Genomic DNA, 17,815 nt, shown 5'->3' on the forward strand with positions numbered 1-17,815 from the left:
TTATCATAAGCAGCTTGCAGACTGCGCCACAACAGCGGAACAGGATTTTGCAGGGGTCCTCCTAGTCTTGACATCCATGACAGGAAAATTGCAGAGATGGAAACTAGAATTCAGACTAGAATTCAGGGCAGAAGATGTAAAAAAAAGGTCATGCATATTAACATCAAGATGAGCAGCTTGCCTGAACGATTGGAAAGGCACAATATGTTGAATTTCCTGGACGTTGACTACAGGAGAAAGTGGCACCAGAGGGGCTATCCCCCTTTTATGCACTGGAAAAAGCCCATCGGGTGCTAGCGAGACCCCTACTTCCTGGAGCGCTGCTGAGCTCGGTGATCCCCAGTCTATTACATTACAAGGACAGAGATCACATCCTGAACCAAGCCATTGAAAGGGGACCTTAAAGTAGATAATATTAAAGTTAAGATCTTCCCAGACTTTACTAAGGAAGTACAAAGGCAGCGTTCCACATTCTTAGAGGCAAAATTGTCTCCATCAATTGGGGATCTCCTATGCCATGATGTTCCCTGTCAGACTAAGGGTGATGACCCTGCGCAGAGACCCTGAGCAGAGTGCAATTCTTCCAGACCCCACAGGCCATCTGGGAGTGGATTGACCACCTCTCTCACTCTGGGTCACCCCAGCGATCACCCCGAGGGAGGGCTGAAGGAGTCAGATCGAAATGCGGAGCCAAAAGCAGTAGCAGAGTGGTCCCCTCCAGGGTGGAGGCCCAGCAGGAACGACAGCAGGCGGAGGATGTGGTGGTGACAATGAGCAGCAGTGGTGTGAGCCCGCTGTCTACGGCAAGGGATGATGACACCCATGACTCTGACCACAAGTCCGCCTCATCTGAGGCTTCAGAGGCCAGCCTGCCCAAAGTGACTCCAGGAACTGCTGGCAAACTTATTTAGTGCACCTGTGTTGTTGGTATCATAAAGAGTTCCTTCTATTGGGGGGTGTTGTGACCAGGGGTTTCCTGTAGTTTTTTATGACTGTACTTTGCTTCCTCTTGGCCACAGGAGTCAATTATACCCATATACACTGCTGGGTGGTGGGAAACCGGACATGAGGATTCCAAAATGCTGCACCCCAGTTCTGTTAGTGCCTATGCTACACCTACGAGTGGTTGCTGTTTGATTGTGAGTTTGGATGGGGGTCTTCTCGTCTTGGGTGTGGGAGTTGTTTTTTTTGTTGTTGGTTTGTTGATTGGGGAACTATGAGACGCGCCCTACTGGTCCTTCCTTCATTTTCCCATCTCTGTCTAGAGGAACCAATGATAGAACAGGGGCTCACTGGTGGGTGCTGCAAGGTGTTCTTAGATGCACTCAATGACGATCCCTATAACGTGTACATTTATGTGCCAGAACATTAGGGGGATACAAACAATTGCTAAGCGATATAAATTGTTTTCGTATCTCAATATGTGGGGTCCACAAAGCACTGTTGCAGGAGACCCACCTTACAGCTAAAGATGGACAGCATTACTGAGGAGGCGGCATGGACAGGCATACTACACTACATACTCAGCTTATGTGAGCGACCTACTCATCTGCATATGTCAAGGGATCCCATTCCAACACTCTGGAACCTTAGTTGATCCTACAGGTAGATATGTGGTGGTAACGGAGCACCTGGCGGTGAGTGATATAGCATTAATTAACATCTATGCATGAATGTGGATCAAGGAACGTTTCTAGAGGACTTGTTTAGGGCCCTGCCCCCCCCCAACTGGTACACTCTGTCATTATGCAAGGAGACTTCAACTGCTTGGCTGATCACTCCAATTTCCCCTTGCAAGATTCCCTAGTTATAAGATTAGCACGTCCTGTTGCGAACTGGCAGGGCACTTGGGGGTTGGTTGACTCTTGGCGCCATAAGCACTCATTGGTCAGGTCTCCAGCAACTACATGTGCAGCTGGATACCTTTCTCTGTACCTCAGATTTTAATGGGTTAGTACGAGACATTAAATACTTTGCCAGAACCATTTTGGACCATAATGTGGTCCTTATCTACCTGGGCTGGGAACAGTTGTAACCCTGTATTCCTCCTTCGAGACTAAAGCCAGATTCACTAGAAGACCCAGTTTTTCGTGATACTATACAGGACTGCATACAACAATATTTTGAGGCTAATGCTGGCACGGCGTACTCCCCACTAGTGGAGTGTGGTGCCTTTAAACCAATGGTCAAGGGATCAAGCATCTTAGAGACTATGGGGGTTAGGCGCACGCTGGTGTCAGATTGAGAAACTCAGATGTTATGATTGCAAAGAATACATGATCAGGGCCTATGCAGAACAGGAACGCACTGGCATGCTGTTAGCTTGGTTGGCCAACCATGGCAAGCGTGACTCCAGTATAGTAGAACTCAAAACAGATTCGGGGGCCAGGCTATATAGACAGGCAGACATCAACCAACACTTTAGTGCATAATAATATGCTGGCCTCTATATGAGTGCCTACGAACAAAACGGGAAAGCTATCACCAAGTTTTGTGACCATTTGCATCTGACCACTCTAACCCCTGAGCGGGCAGAGGGGTAGATATTACTCCTCAAGAGATAAGGGGAGCACTGAATATGATGGCCCAGAAGAAAGTATCTGGAACAGATGGGTTTCCCATTGAGTTCTATGCCACATACCCAAATCTATTGACTCCTGAGCTAGTGGACCAATACACAGTGCCTGGGGAAGCAGGCCACCACCCACCCTCCACCTGTGAGGCAATGGCAATATCTCTATTGAAATCTGGCAGACCAACACATGATTGCACATGTACCAGCCACTGCCAATGCTTAACACAGTCTATTGGATCTTTAGTATGACAAAGTTAATACACCTGATCAGTCAGGATTCACACCTGGCTGAAATACAGTGATCAACATCAGGAGAATACTGGCCCTATTTTAGAGGCAGCCACCTAGAAAAGGGAAAAAGCATTAGCAATTGCTGTGGATATAAAGAAAGCCTTTGATAGCTTGGATTGGGATTTCCTGTACAGGGTAATGGAACGCCTGGGATTAGGATGAGGTTTCATTGCCTGGACATGCCCACTTTATACGAACACTACAGCCAGAGTCAAAACTGGCTGCATCATATCTGAGAGATATGCAGTGGGCAGAGGAAGTAGGCCGGGGTGTCCCTTGCTGCCTCTGCTCTTCGTACTGGTGATGGATCCTTTGACTAGCTGTGCCAGATCTGGGGACCTCTATCATGGTTTGATGGTTGGTGGGCAGGCAGCTATTGGAGGAATTGAGACCATTATCGGGATTAAAGGTCAAATAGTGGAAATCAAACCAACACTAGTGGACCGGGCATCACCTGAAGGCCTAAGACTGCTCCACTGGGAACCCCGCTGCCTACAATACTCAGGGGTTCAAAATCTTCCATAACCCAGTTGACTTTCCAGATGGAATTTTGGATGGACAGTCCATACACTTAGGACGTGTATCAATTTCTGGGCTCCCTTCCCTTTTCAGTAGCAGGATGGGTTGCCCTGCTTAAAATGGTGATGTTACCCCGATTACTATATTTCTTTGTGACTCTTCCAGTGGGGGTCCCTCAGCCATATTTCGCGAACTAAATTCACTAACGGTGGCCTTCCTTTGGGGTAGAGGTGGCAGATGAGTGGCACTGACAGCACTGCAGCGCTTGTAGATAAGAGAGGTCTAGCGGCCCCTGTATTCAAGGCTTATTACCTCACAGTACAACTTCAGTTGCTCACCCAGATGACCGCACACAGGTCATCTCTGGAATGTGAGACGGGACAATCTATCCCTGAGCTCCCAAAACTATTCTGTGCACTCGTGTGGATTGTCGAACCCCCTGCTGGCGATAATACCAAAATCCATGCACTGAGACTTTATTGGAACAGGTGTTTACAGAAAACCTGCACATGGGTCCCATACTCAGCAGATATGCCTTTAGGCATGCTAGAGGTATTATCACATGGGGTAGTGGTGGCGCCTAGTTGACTTGGAGGCTGCAAGAGCAATGCGAGGGGGACATATACTCCACGATGAGGAACTGCTCCCCTTTTAGGCTTTTTGCACAGAGCTTGACTTACCCCAGGGGCACTTCTTGCTCCATAGAGCATTTGCTGCAGTGATCAGGGCACAGTGGGGGGGTGGGGGGGTGAGCTTATCAGAACTAGCACACTATAGGACCTGTTAATATGTAGTTATTTCCTCAGGCACCTTTAAAACTGTTTCCAGCTTGTATAGGGAGATCAGGAATGTTCTGCTGCAACCATTGGATACATTAAGAGTCCACTGGGAGGAGGATCTATGAATTGAGATACCTGAGGGCAATTGAGTGAATATGCTGGAAAGGGTGGCCAAGGTTTTGAGAAAACACATGTTTTTAAACTAAATAATTACTTTATTTTCCACAGGCCATACCTAACCTCGGAAAGAGGGAATAAGTATTTTGACACAGCCAGGGAGACATGCACAAGATGTGGAGTAGTTGGGGCCAAAATTTTAAATATGTTCTGGAACTGCACGCATCTGGTGTCCTAGAAAAAGTCACAACCACTATGGCAGACATTACTGAGAAGGAAATCCCCCAGTCCCCTGTGAATTGCTTACTAAGCTGGTTCCTGAACACGGCTAAGACCAAGGTTATTAGTAGGTTCCAGGACTTGGCCTTCATCCTGGCTAAATGGGAAATTGCAATGCTCTGGAGGGCAGCCTAGGGCTCATGGGTCATAGCATGGCGTAAAGAGCTGGAAAGATGGATGGGATATGAAGGCAAGGTCTTGTTTATAGAAGCCAGGAGAGGACAAGGCTCATAGGTTGTTGCCACAGCATGGAAGGCGCTAGCGGATTATTTGAAGGACCCAGATCCCCCATCCCAGGAAGCATCCCACGGTGGCTTAAGAATCCCAACATCTGTGTGGAATTGGCTGCAACACCTGCAGAACTGCTTAATGAACGTTGCCTTACACAGATAGTTACCTGACATTTTCTTTTGCTGTGTATTCTACATTGCTTGTTCTATTACACATTTATCGCTGGGTGTGGGTACAATTGGTCTTCCAGAGAGAGAGCGGGACTCAGGGGGGAGTGGAGAGTTTTGGGATATTGTGAGAGAGAGGGTCAAGGTCGCACTCAATTTTGTACTGCTTATAAGATGTGATGATAGTATTTGAACCGGTGCTCCTCGAGAGCTTATAAACCAATCAAATATATTTTAAAAATAGCAATATCTCACCATGTCCATATGAGTAATAAATTCAAATTCAAAAAAAGCTTTATTTGATTTAAGCACTTAAATCATAAAAGCACAATAAATAAAAAGATAACACATGTTGCATGTCCATTGATTTATAGGATTGAGAGTATCAAACATGTTGATAAAATAATAACTTCATCACATCAAAATTAAAACGAAAACATATAGCAATTAAAACTAAGGAGGTAACATTGATTTTCTAGTTCTAATCACACCCTTCAAGTATTTTGCTAAGCAATCAATACAACTTTCTTCATCTAAAAGTTGTAGTTTAAAAATGGCAGGACGACATTATCTCAGACCCATCCTCTTCGAGACATATATAAATGTTGACAATCACTTCACATGTGATATTGAGAATTATATCCCAGCAGAACCTCGAAGTTATATAATCATATAATTAAAGCCTATTCTTTATCATAATACAGCATTCACATCAAAATATACTGTCCGTAATAGAACAAAAATTTATTTCACCCATTCAAAGCACTGCATATTTATAGGCCCATCATTACTTCATGATATAACTCTCCATCTTAAATCAGTGCCCAGTTGATATAGGGTTTCACTAAATGTATTGAGCAACTTAAATGTCTTAAGCCCCATTCATTATTATCTAAAGTTCATACCATACCTTAAAAATATTCCTCCATATATCGTAATTCTCTGCAATATACCAGAATCCTACAAACTAATATACAAAGGAGTTGTTTTGGCCGGACAGTCTTTCCAGGAGAGGAAAATTGCTAGTAGCATCAATAGACTTATGAAAAAGAGTTGTTGATTAAACCTAGGAAGACTGTATCATACCCTATGCTAAGGTCAGTCACGATTGATTGTCCCTGGTGAAAATAGCATTGTCCTAAGGTACCCAAAGGCCAGGATTAGTTTGTACTACCTGTTAAAGTAGAAGATATTAGTGGCAATGCTGTCAAAGTCAGAGGAATAGATCTAACAACTCTTGATGATATGATAAAGTCAAATTAAATTTGGTGAACATCTAGGCTCCAGCAAAAGTAGTAATGATGCCATTGATTCTCTTTAGGGGATGTAAATCAACCCATATTTCCTTTTTTAGACTGTGTAAATCAATTCACGCTCTTAAGCATCCATTTATTTCATGCAATACCAACAGGCAATAACCACAAAGATGATTCTTTAGATTCAATGACTTCTTGTTTACACTTCTTTCATCTGCTAAATTCTTCCTTATACTAAAAGGAACATTTCGTAAGTTGTGTTTAACTGCAGTAGTCCCATCCTTGATTTTGTTACTAAAACCCTTGATTTACTCTAAGTTGCGTGAGAAAACATCTTTAAAGCATCTTTTTTTTCACACACAAATGTTTTACCAAGTGGTACCTGGTCTTTGGTATCTGCTGTCAGAGTCACGACAAACAAATCTTGGTGATACCATCAAAGGATGTTTAGACCTTTCTTTCAGTACATAAACCTTCCCCTTAATAGCTTTATTTTTGTACTTCAAAATAAGTATGATATAGCCCATTAAATCTATTTTCTTGACTCCATAAGACACTGTGAGCTTATTTAGAAGTCCCTTGCTCCTCCGGTGGGTCACTTTTAATGTGGAGAAAAGTGATGCACCGGCGGCGCAAGGGACCTATAAATAATCCCCTGGATTTCTTTCAGGTGGCTCAAGCATCTTCTTGCACCTCTGTTTTTCCTCAAAAACATCTTGGGTTTTCATGGTCATTCTAGCTCTTAAGTCCACTAATAAGTTGAAATTCCTATTATCTACACAAATGACAGTATAGGGATCAACATACATGACAGAATCTTCTTTAATCATGAAAACTACTGAATTAGATATACTGTGCCCTGATAATACATCTTCACAAACATTTTCTTCTAAAGACATACAGATGACCCTGGAATTACTCTGAAAAGGTTTAGGAAAATGTCCTTGTTTCCCACAATTACAAGCAGCAGATATAGCTGGACAAGCACTACCATTTGGAATGTGAGAAGTAAAACCACATCCAAAACAAACATTCTTCTGTCTGAAAAATTATTCTTTTCGTAATTCTTTATAGCTTTCCCTTGGACATAATTGTGTTCCTTCGGGGAGCTCTTTGGAAAAGCATATTTCAATAAAGCCTATGGATTCTTCCCCAATAAGTCAAAATGGCATGCCACGCACATCTAGTGAGGGTCCTCTCTTTGGCAGATTGAGCTAGTCTTCCTGCTCACCCATAGCTTCAAGAAGGCTGCTGATATTTTGTCCAATTTTGACTGCAACGTAGGCTTGCTTTTGCCTTTTGTAGAACTTTTCACGATGGATGCTGTACTTTCTATGGGATTTTGGGCTTGTTTAACCTTCTATCCCAGTCCTTCAAGATGGCTGTGGATGTTTGCTCTTATTTTGAGAGGAAATTGGGCTTACCAGTGAAGTTGCACCTGTCCCCTTATTTCAACAGGAAATTGGGCTTACCAGTGACATAGTACCTTTCCTCAGAGTTTTCTATTTCCTTTCTACAGAATTGCTGAACTTGACTCACTGGTACTGAAACACATAACACAGAGATGATATCACACCAATCACCACAAATGCTGATGTTTTCTAGCACTTGCGTAACGAAAATTGAGGGGGTCTCCCTGCAAGGTATGCAGAGGGGCCCCCTCTGGGCTCAATTAGGAGCTCTCCGGACAGATTGCAGTGCCGAGGGGGGCCCCTGGAGCTTCGGGCCCCCCCCCGCACCGCATGGGCTGCGGGGGCCTGTGTTACGCCCCTGTTTTCTAGATATAGAATGAACATTTGCAGGATGGTCAGTTGGTTTCCACAGACTTCCACTCAGTAGGTTGCACTCATGGATCAAGGAAAGTAAGATCATCTCATCACCAAAATTGTAGTGTTGGGCCTTACAGATACACAGGAAGATAAGCTTTTATTGTGCCACAGTCCTTCAGCTCTCCAGTAGTAAACTGAGACCAATCTCCTGGCAAAGTATGAAGTCAGCATACTAAATAGACATTGATGATGTAAGAGGAGAACTACACTAAAACAGTTGTGTATGTGCCCCAATGTAGACTAAATCATTCACATTGAAAGAAGTGATTGAGTCAAAGGATGTGTTGCTGTTGCACAGTTGGATGAGGGACAATGTGATAACATGACAGCATTTTGTGGTGACAATTCTCAGATTAATGGCATATTTTTTGTCCCGTTATCACTATATTGCATGAAGACATTTAATGTCATTCAATATACTTTTCATGTATTAAACTATTCAATTCATTTACTGTGTTTTTTCCCTTCAAATTATAGTTAATTTTGTTAAAAAACGGAAACATGTTTTATTGTAGCCTTTATTGTGGGCTACTGCTGGAGCCTTGTGGGCATACACCCTCATTCATGACTACTGACATTGTAAAGTTCTGCTCTGACTGCCGCAGTTGCTAGCTGGTCCTCTGTTGTATCAGAATCAGAGTGACATCTTCATTTCAAAGGCGCATGCAGAACTTACTGTAGGAATGAAAGAGATCTACTTCAGGTTCCTGGGTGCTCTGGATACACTGAGAAGAGTACATCATCAAATTCACCTCTCTCCCTTCAGACTCACGAGTCCATCCATGGTCTTTCAGTGTCTATTGGAGAAGAAGAGTGTGATTTCAGTTCCTGTGTAAGTGAGGAGATTAGGAGTTGACACTATCATTTACCTTGTGTCCCGATCACCAGGGATCTACAGGATGGTGATAGTCTGGAAAATAATCATTTTTTGAGTGAAATCCAGTTCCTTCCAGATGACGGCTCTGGAAAGGACCACCGTTTTAGTAACATCAGGAGACTTTAGTATAACAATCTTAAAATCGATCTAAAGGATGCCTAAGTCCATATCCCGATTGTGCCTTGTCACCAGAGATTTCTTTAGTTTTAAATTCCTGGGCAGTATTACTAGCTCTGTATGCTGCATTCCGGGCGGTGCTCAGACCCACAAGTCTTCACCAACATTGTGTATATCCTTACCTTATCAACTGGTTTCTTCATGCTCTTCAGCAGGAAGGACCTTGGAGGGTCTTGAGGCAGCTGTGTCCTGTCAGTCCAGATATGGGTTCCTCCTCATACTACGCAAGTGCCAACTGTTCCCTGTTGAGCGCTCGACCTCAATAGAAGCCTGATCCAGAGCAGACCTTCACATTGTGTTCCTTTCAGAAACCAGAATGGTATGGCCTTGAAACCTGCTGTCTTCCTGATAATCATTGAATATGGATCTTTTACTCATGCATGTAGCTGGTGGTTCAACGACACATGACATTCCGTGTGTACAAAGTTCTGGAGGTTGCTTGCAGTTTGTCCTCCATACTTATTGTCTCTAGTACCTTCTCTTCTTACTCCGTGGTTTTCTTGGATGATCGCTTTTGGGATGTAAGTTGAGAGAAAAGGGTTACTAAAGAAAGAATTCCATGCCAGTTAGCCCCCTGTAATCACATGCTCACCATTTTAAGATGTTCCAGAAATAGTATTCAACTCATTCTATTATATCTTTGATTTCTGGTTTTCCTTCTGTCATGGAGTCTTTATGGGATACCTGTGGTCTTAATCTCTTCATCTGTACTCTTCAGACCGAATAGGCATCCATTATTGTTTTAGCGAACGCTGGTATTGCTTAGGGATAGAGAAGATTTGGCATCTTGCTGCGTAAAGAGTTGATCTCTGTCTAGGGCCAAACCACATTATTTTCTCTTTCTTGGAAATTCCTTTTGGCTTGCAGAGCACTGCCATTTTAAACCATAATGTACGGCGGATATAAGGGTTTGGACTAAGAAGGTAGCCTTGTTAGTGGCCACCACTTCAGCATGTAGAATTGGAGAAGCTGAGTGCCCTCTTGTGTCTTGTCTTGCGGCTTTCTGCCCTGAAAGACAGAGGGGCATATTAGCAAGAACCTCATTAAAATTATCGCTGTTTTAGCGGCAGGAAACTGCCGCTAAAATGGCAAAAATGGGCTTGCTAATATGTGTTACAGAATTCCAATAGAAGCCCAGGGTAGATGTGCAGGACATCTAACCTGGGCTCCTATTGGAATTCTATAGCGCATATTAGCAAGCCCATTATTGCCGTTTTAGCAGCAGTTTCCTGTCGCTAAAACGGCGACAATTTTAACAAGGTTCTTGCTAATATGCCCCAGAATGTTTTCAGGCTTGAGCTTCAGAGTGACCCTTTAGCTCAGTTATACAGGGAGGAAATATAGGCGTATTCCTGTATTTTATACACCCCAATAAGTATAGGGGAATGGAAGGAACCTTGGTGTGAGCATTTTAAATTCGGTCCAGTCTTGCGTTTTTTACTATGATACACTAAAGTCACTTGAGCATGCTGTAATTGCGGCTTCAAGTGTGCTATGTTTATGGGGTGGTTTGATCTGAAGTGGTTTTAGTAATAACTGGGAATAAGGACAAGGCGCTCAGTTGTAATGTAACATTCATTCCCTTTAGTGCTGCTCATCTCTCCCAGTCATTACGATCCACATGCCATCTTTTGACCTTATCAGCCTTTGTCTTGACTTGGGATGATCAGAAGGATTCTGCATAGCTAAGGGTCTGCGTAGCTTGCATTAGCTGCATTTTCTGGAAATTCCTAACTCGAGGGGAGAGTCACCAAAAATATAATAATAGCGGCAAGGACGACTAGACCTAAAAGTAATGACATTTATTGGCAAGGAATTAGGACATTCTAAAGCCGGGCAAACAGTTACATTCAGAGGGAGAGTAGAGACGTTGTCATGCTTGGTCCTAAAAGGCAGTGCACAAGCCAAGCAATGGAAAGTCCTAGGGGCATATTCACAAGGAGCTATCACCAAATTAACAGCACTTTAGGGCACCCAAAGTTGTGATAAATTTACCCCCCCATTCACAAGCAGGTGCTAACAGCCCACAGCACCAGTTTACCCGCGATAGCAGCTGCTAAAAACATCGCCACAGAGGACCCCTGCAACTTTCGCTAATGAGATGCAGAGTAGGTGTTCCCGTGCCAAAAGCCGCTACAACACCACTCCACAACATTCACAACGACCAGAGAGAACCGCGATAAGAACACAAAACAGGCGATAAGGCGCATTACCAGCAGAAATGTAACCCCTGCTCTGACCTGGTGTAAAGTTGGACCACAGTCTGCACCACAAAAGGGAGCACAGCCCAAAGCCACACATGAAGAACAACAGGTGCCCCAAGCAACTGAACATGCAGCAAGGACACCCAAGAGGGCCACAACACCCACTGACACCACACCCAGGCCCGCAACGCCCTCCCCCAACCCACCCCCAACCCCAGACCAAGAAACTGCACACCAACACCACGAATCCCAAAACAAATATTTTGCCTGATGTTGCACAAGCAGGAAAATCAACATACATGCGTGGCCAGAAAATGGAGAATCAGTCATACAGCAATGCATTCACCAACACAAAACACCATAGAAACAAAAGCCAAAACAACCATTCGGATGAGTTCTAGCGGGTCCTCACTGGACAATCCGTAGGACACAGCCTGGAAGACTAAATCCAAGAGAAAAAGGTGTGCCATCCGCCCAACAAAGGAAAGAGAGGGAGAGATCGAGGGAGAGAGATGGAGTGAGATTGCAAAAGCAGCCAAGGCCTTGCAGGGCACCTGGCTCCACATGCCAACATGTGTGTGTGCATCGCCATCCGTAAACCATGAGCCCAAGGCGTCCCAATCTCAGCGCCAAAGTCACATCACATTCCGAAAACGCAAGTAGTAGTCAGACAATCACCAGGGATGAAAGCTCCATTGTTCCAATGCAGAAGACGGGAGGACACCGGCACCTCTGACCTTGGTCCAGAACACGCCTGGAACACCCTGAGAGAGATGCCATGGCAGATGTGGACGACTCCCACACCACGCATTGCACAAATGAACTATCTGACTTATCCACACCCCACACACAAAAGCCCCTGCCTGAGGGACCCCTGCATGGGATGCCCTTGACACTCACGGAAACAGCAACCCATTCAGACCAACATTGCACACACATTCGAATCATTGCCCAGAACTGTGGCATATCCTCCACACAACTGCCGCAGTTCAGAAGAGTGCCGGTTCCACAAGACCACCAAGGCAATGGCAGGCCGTACCGGGCACGTATGCTGCATTTACTGGGCGCAGTGCCACTGGTAGTGCTGCAGATCAGTAACCGGCTCAGCTTCTGCATTGCCTACGTCACCTGCATCCAGACCTGGTTCCACTGCTGAACATGCACATTCGAGTGTCCCATGGAACCGTAGATGAATTGGACTATGACTTGTGCCTGCACCCCCTGTTGGATCACAAACAGTAGTGTAACCAAGACAGCCGTGCATGGGATGCCTTGACATACTGCGTATGTTTTGGCAGTTGTGCATGGGAGATAGCACAATTCCTCGTGTGCAGTCACCACATCGAGGCGCTCCTCTATTGGGCTGTGTTGCGGATTGGTGAAACAGCGTGGGCTGAGCACACCTGCCTGGACCAGTTAATGGATTGGCTCACCCTGGTGTTCCTTAACCACGACAATGACGTACTATTGGAACACATTGCACATGAAGCTGTGCGGGCATTCATGGATGAGTAACTACGTTCCTAAAGCCACATCCGATTGTTACCCACAGCACAGGTCCCAACAACTTGTTGCATCTTGGAGATTGCTCACATATCCCACAACAGTGGACACGTCTGTCATCTTCCGGACTCTGGATGCATTTGCGTGGAGCAACGCGTGTGTACACACACCTGTGCAAGGTGATGCAGGTCCATGGTCGGAGCAACACAGCGTCGTTTGGCAACATTGACAATTTGGACACACTGCTGGGGGAGAGCACACACATGGCAATCTAGCATGACATGTGAACCCGTCAGACCCTTTCACCTAATCACTGTCAGCAGAGCAGACAATCGGCGCACTCCGGAGGCAGAGCACTATGCAGATACCATGGGCAGTGAGTCGTGGCACGTGACCCCCTCCCTCCGGCTTCCTCCACGCCTGGCCACGCCCACCTAGAGGCCACACCCCCTTCCCGCCCTTCTTAAGCGCTGAGACGCTAGCGCTCGGTTGATTTCGAGTCTCCTGAGGCAAAATAGCCGGGAGTGTGCTTTTTTACTGTGTTACTTGTGTAAATTGTGATTTTAAACCTTACCTTGACTCCCATTACTATTTACATCTCGAGGGCGCCGTGCAGCGGATTTAGCGCTCACGTGACCCCCTCCCTCCGGCTTCCTCCACGCCTGGCCACGCCCACCTAGAGGCCACGCCCCCTTCCCGCCTTTAGATTTTCTATATAAATGTGCAATCCCAGAACGCGCAGCGGACGTGCGCAGCGGGCGCGCCGTTTGCGCGCCTAAGGCAAGCCCGTCTGCGCCCGTCCGCGGCCGGACCGGGCCAGGGGCACGACCCCATGCCAAATTTACCTCATACTCTTCTGAGGAGCTTACCACCCTCCAAGGCCACTGGCCTCTCTCAGAAACTGTCCATAGGCACATCGCCTCATTAGGTCTTGTCTCCTCTTCCACTCCTACATCGCCGCCTTCCCGATCGATCCCTCCGCCACATAGATCTTCCCTGCCTGACCCTCTCCCCCCTACTCCGTCGTTATCTGCTCTCTTACTCAACACCAGGTCAGCGGTCAAGCACCACCATGAGCTGTTTGTCCTGCTTGATACTGAGAAGCCTGACCTACTGCTCTTGACCGAAACCTGGTTCTGTGATTCTTCCCTTCCTGTTCTCCTGGCTACCCTCCCCCCTTCCTACGTTGCCCTACGGGCCGATCGTCCGGCAGGCAGGGCTGGTGGTGGTGTGGCGTTAATCGCTCGGTCAGAACTAAACTTTCAAACCCTTCCCTTTCCTCCTATCACCCTCACTGAGTTCCTTGTTGTCCGTTCCCTATCCTTTTCTCCCCCTATTACTTGTCTCCTAATGTATCGCCCACCCCAGTCTTCGTCTCTGTTCCTACCGGCATTTCAAGACTTGCTGGCCAATTTGGTGGTCAATTACGCCTCGGTCCTGGTGCTAGGGGATTTTAACTACTGGCCTTCGGATCCCTCTGAGTGCACTGCTTCGAAAGAGTTTACAGAATCTCCTTCCTCTTTGAACTTTGTTCCGCACATAACTGTCCCCACTCACTCTCACGGTCATTCACTTGACCAGGTTTGGTCCCTCAATCTTCAAATATCCTCGATGACTGTATCCCCCTGTTCTTGGTCCGACCATGCCCTCATTTCCTTTTCCATCTCTCACAACCGTGCATCCAAAGTCCCACACGCCAAAAATACCTGGGCGCGGAATTGGAACAGAGTCGATCTCCCTTCCTTGTCATCCCTGCTTCGGAACTCCACTCCGACTCTCTCCGGTCTTTCTTCCAACTCTCAAGCCAACGCCATTAATACCTGGCTGACTGGAGGTTGCGACTCAGTGGCTCCCCTGCGTCGCATTTCCATCCGGCGACCAAAGGACTCCAATAGGTGGTTTAATGACCACCTAAAAGAACTAAAACTGACCGCTCGACTGGCAGAGAGACAGTGGAGGAAAAACTATTGCCCCTCATTAAAAACCCTCTACCTTAAATCACTTGCCGATTATAAAACTGCAATTCTCTCTGCCAAAACCACCTATTTTTCTACAAAAATAATGGCAGCTGAAAACAAATCTAGAGAAATATTCGGTATAGTGAACGACCTGGCCTATTCCGATAGAGCTTCACCTCAAATCCCTCCATCCCAGTCACTATGCGACCAACTCAACATTTACTTCTTGGAGAAGATCGCTACCATCAAGGCTAATATCCCCCCCCTTCATCTGTCTTTGTGGATCCCTCCCCTCCTACTGTTCGTTGTCATCTTACCTCTATCCCTCCCCTTACTGAGGCTAGATTCCGGGAGATACTCCCCAAAGTAAAGTCGGGTTCTCCGGCAGACATCTGCCCGGCTCGAATCCTGCAACATATTTACTCCTCCTGCCCTGAATCCCCCATTACTTTCCTCAACAACTCCCTTGCGCAGGGAGTAGTGACCCCGGCGCTCAAATCAGCCACTATCGTGCCCATTTTAAAAAAGCCTGGCGCTGACCCGTCTATCTCAGCCAATTACCGCCCCATTTCCCTGCTGCCCTACCTGGGCAAGGTGCTGGAACGCCATGCCACCGCAGTTTTCAGCGCCCACGTAGAGGCTAATGGGGGATTGGCCTCCCGCCAGGCTGGCTTTCGCCCCAGGCACTCGACCGAATCAGTTGTGGTTTCGGTCTTGGATAACCTCAGGAAGGGTATGGACAATAACAATCATCAGGCGCTGGTACTCCTCGATCTCTCCGCCGCCTTTGACACGGTGGACCACACCATCTTATTGTCCCGTGTCAAGGCGGCTGGAATTGAGGGTTCAGCCTTGATTTGGCTTTCCTCCTTCTTGAGGGACCGCACTCAGGCGGTCCGGCTAGGAGACTTTACGACCACTCCACTTCCTGTCACTTGTGGTGTTCCCCAGGGCTCCTCTCTTTCCCCTTTATTATTCAACCTTTATATCTCTCCCCTTATTTTCGCTCTTCAGCAGCTGGAGGTCACCGTGTACAATTATGCCGATGACCTCCAGCTCATCTTTGACCTGTCCTCCTCTCCTCTCTCTGTCTCTAACTTTCAGTCTACCATGACTTTCATCAGGGACTGGATGAACCACAACCATCTTAAATTGAACCCGGACAAAACCGAGTTGGTTCTCACCAGTGGTTCGTCCAGTCCCTGGAACTCCCTCTTCTGGCCCTCCTCTCTTGGTCCCTCCCCCACTCCCTCAACCACAGTTAAAACACTGGGGGTTAAAATGAACAACCAGCTCACCCTTCATTCACAAATCAGCACTGTAGTCTCCTCCTGTTTCCTCACCCTCCGAACCATCCGCACTGTTTCCCGTTTCTTTTCCCCACAGGCACTCAAGTTGATCATGGCCGCACTGGTGATATCGCGGCTGGATTATGCCAATGCCATCTACAACGGCATTCCAGCATACAGCCTGTGGAGACTCCAGATGGTCCAGAACCAGGCGGCCCGGCTGGTCTATGGTCTCCCGCGTTATCATCATTCCACACCCCTCCTCAGGGAGCTTCATTGGCTCCCTGTTAAGGAACGTTCCTTGTTCAAGACCGGCTGCATGGTCTTCCAGGCCCGTCAAGGCACTGCCCCCGCTTTCATCTCCTCGCTAATAAATGAATATGTCCCTACTAGAGAGCTTCGCTCTTCTCCCAAATCCCTCCTCCTAATCCCACGTTTCAAACGGAAAAAGTGGGGTGGAACTAACTTCTCTACCCTAGCCCCCACGTTCTGGAACTCCCTCCCTGATCACCTCCGCTCTGCCACTCATTATCTTTCCATCCGTAAAGATCTAAAAACGTTTCTCTTCAAACAGGCCTTTTCCGTGTAATTTCCCCTCTTTCCTACGACAGGTTTTATTTTGCCTCAGTTGTCGAACTCTCCACTAGCGCCAAGAAACCGTACGGTGCACGCTGCGCTTTATAAATGTTTTAAATTAGAAATTAGAAATTAGTCATGCCCCCTCACACAGGGCAATGGGCAGATGCCAAACGACACATGACTCATCCAGCAAGGCAAGTTGGGGGGGTGGTTGCCATCCGTGAAGTTTGTTGTCCATTTTCGCACCAACATTTTCTAAACCTATACATGTACCCATGCTGCGTGTAAGTGTCTTAAGCATGTTGTGGCCACTGCCTCATCCGTACGGACACGCACATGCCAATAAAGTCTATGCCACCCCACTGGTGTCTAACTGTGAGGTGTGTTGATTAGATTGTCCACTCGTGTGCCACAATGAGCATCGTCCCTACACAGGGAGGAACTGACTGATGCATGTGCAATGGGGGTGTGTCCCTTTTGCAAGCTCAACCTCTGTGAGGCAGACATTGTTTTGGGATAGGTGCTGGCCGACATGTGCACTTACGTGACTTCAGCAATGTATGTCGCAGAGTGTTCCGGGGGTTAGTAGAGGTATTTCCCAGGGCGTGATGCATTGGTCATAACGAGGCAGGGACAGGGAATATGGTGGTGATGGATGCTACTGCTTCCTTCCTCACACAGTAATTCCCATCCCCTTCTTACTCCCCTGATACGGGTTCTGTGTCCGGTGTGTCCTGTGTGTGTGGCAGGGAGATGGCTGCATGACTGTGTGGCACTGACACAACAGACTGAGAAGGTGATGGGGTAGCATCACTGTGTACCACGGACACATCAGGGGTTGGATCTGTGTGTGTCAATGTTCCTGCTGTTGTCATCTGGGAACGGCTCATTGGCAGCAATAGCAAGATGAAGTACTGCAGGGCATTGAAGTTCCCAGATACTACTCGCTGGTGTCCAGCCGTGGCAGACATACTTCAAGCCTGCATCTTCTCCATGGTCTCCATTGACCTCCGCATCTGTGCCAACTCTGTGCTGTAATCGCTGGTGCCTGTCTGATCAGGCAATTCTTGTATTCGATTCATGGCCCCAGCGAGGTCAGCCTAGGTCTGTGGTGGAGCACGGTGCATACAAGGGGTGCCCGATAGGGACTGTATGTGGTCCCTGAGGGGACTCAGACACCCACGT

The sequence above is a fragment of the Lissotriton helveticus genome, chromosome 3_1 (assembly GCF_964261635.1).
Source record: "Lissotriton helveticus chromosome 3_1, aLisHel1.1, whole genome shotgun sequence".
In the NCBI taxonomy this organism is placed as follows: Eukaryota; Metazoa; Chordata; class Amphibia; order Caudata; family Salamandridae; genus Lissotriton; species Lissotriton helveticus.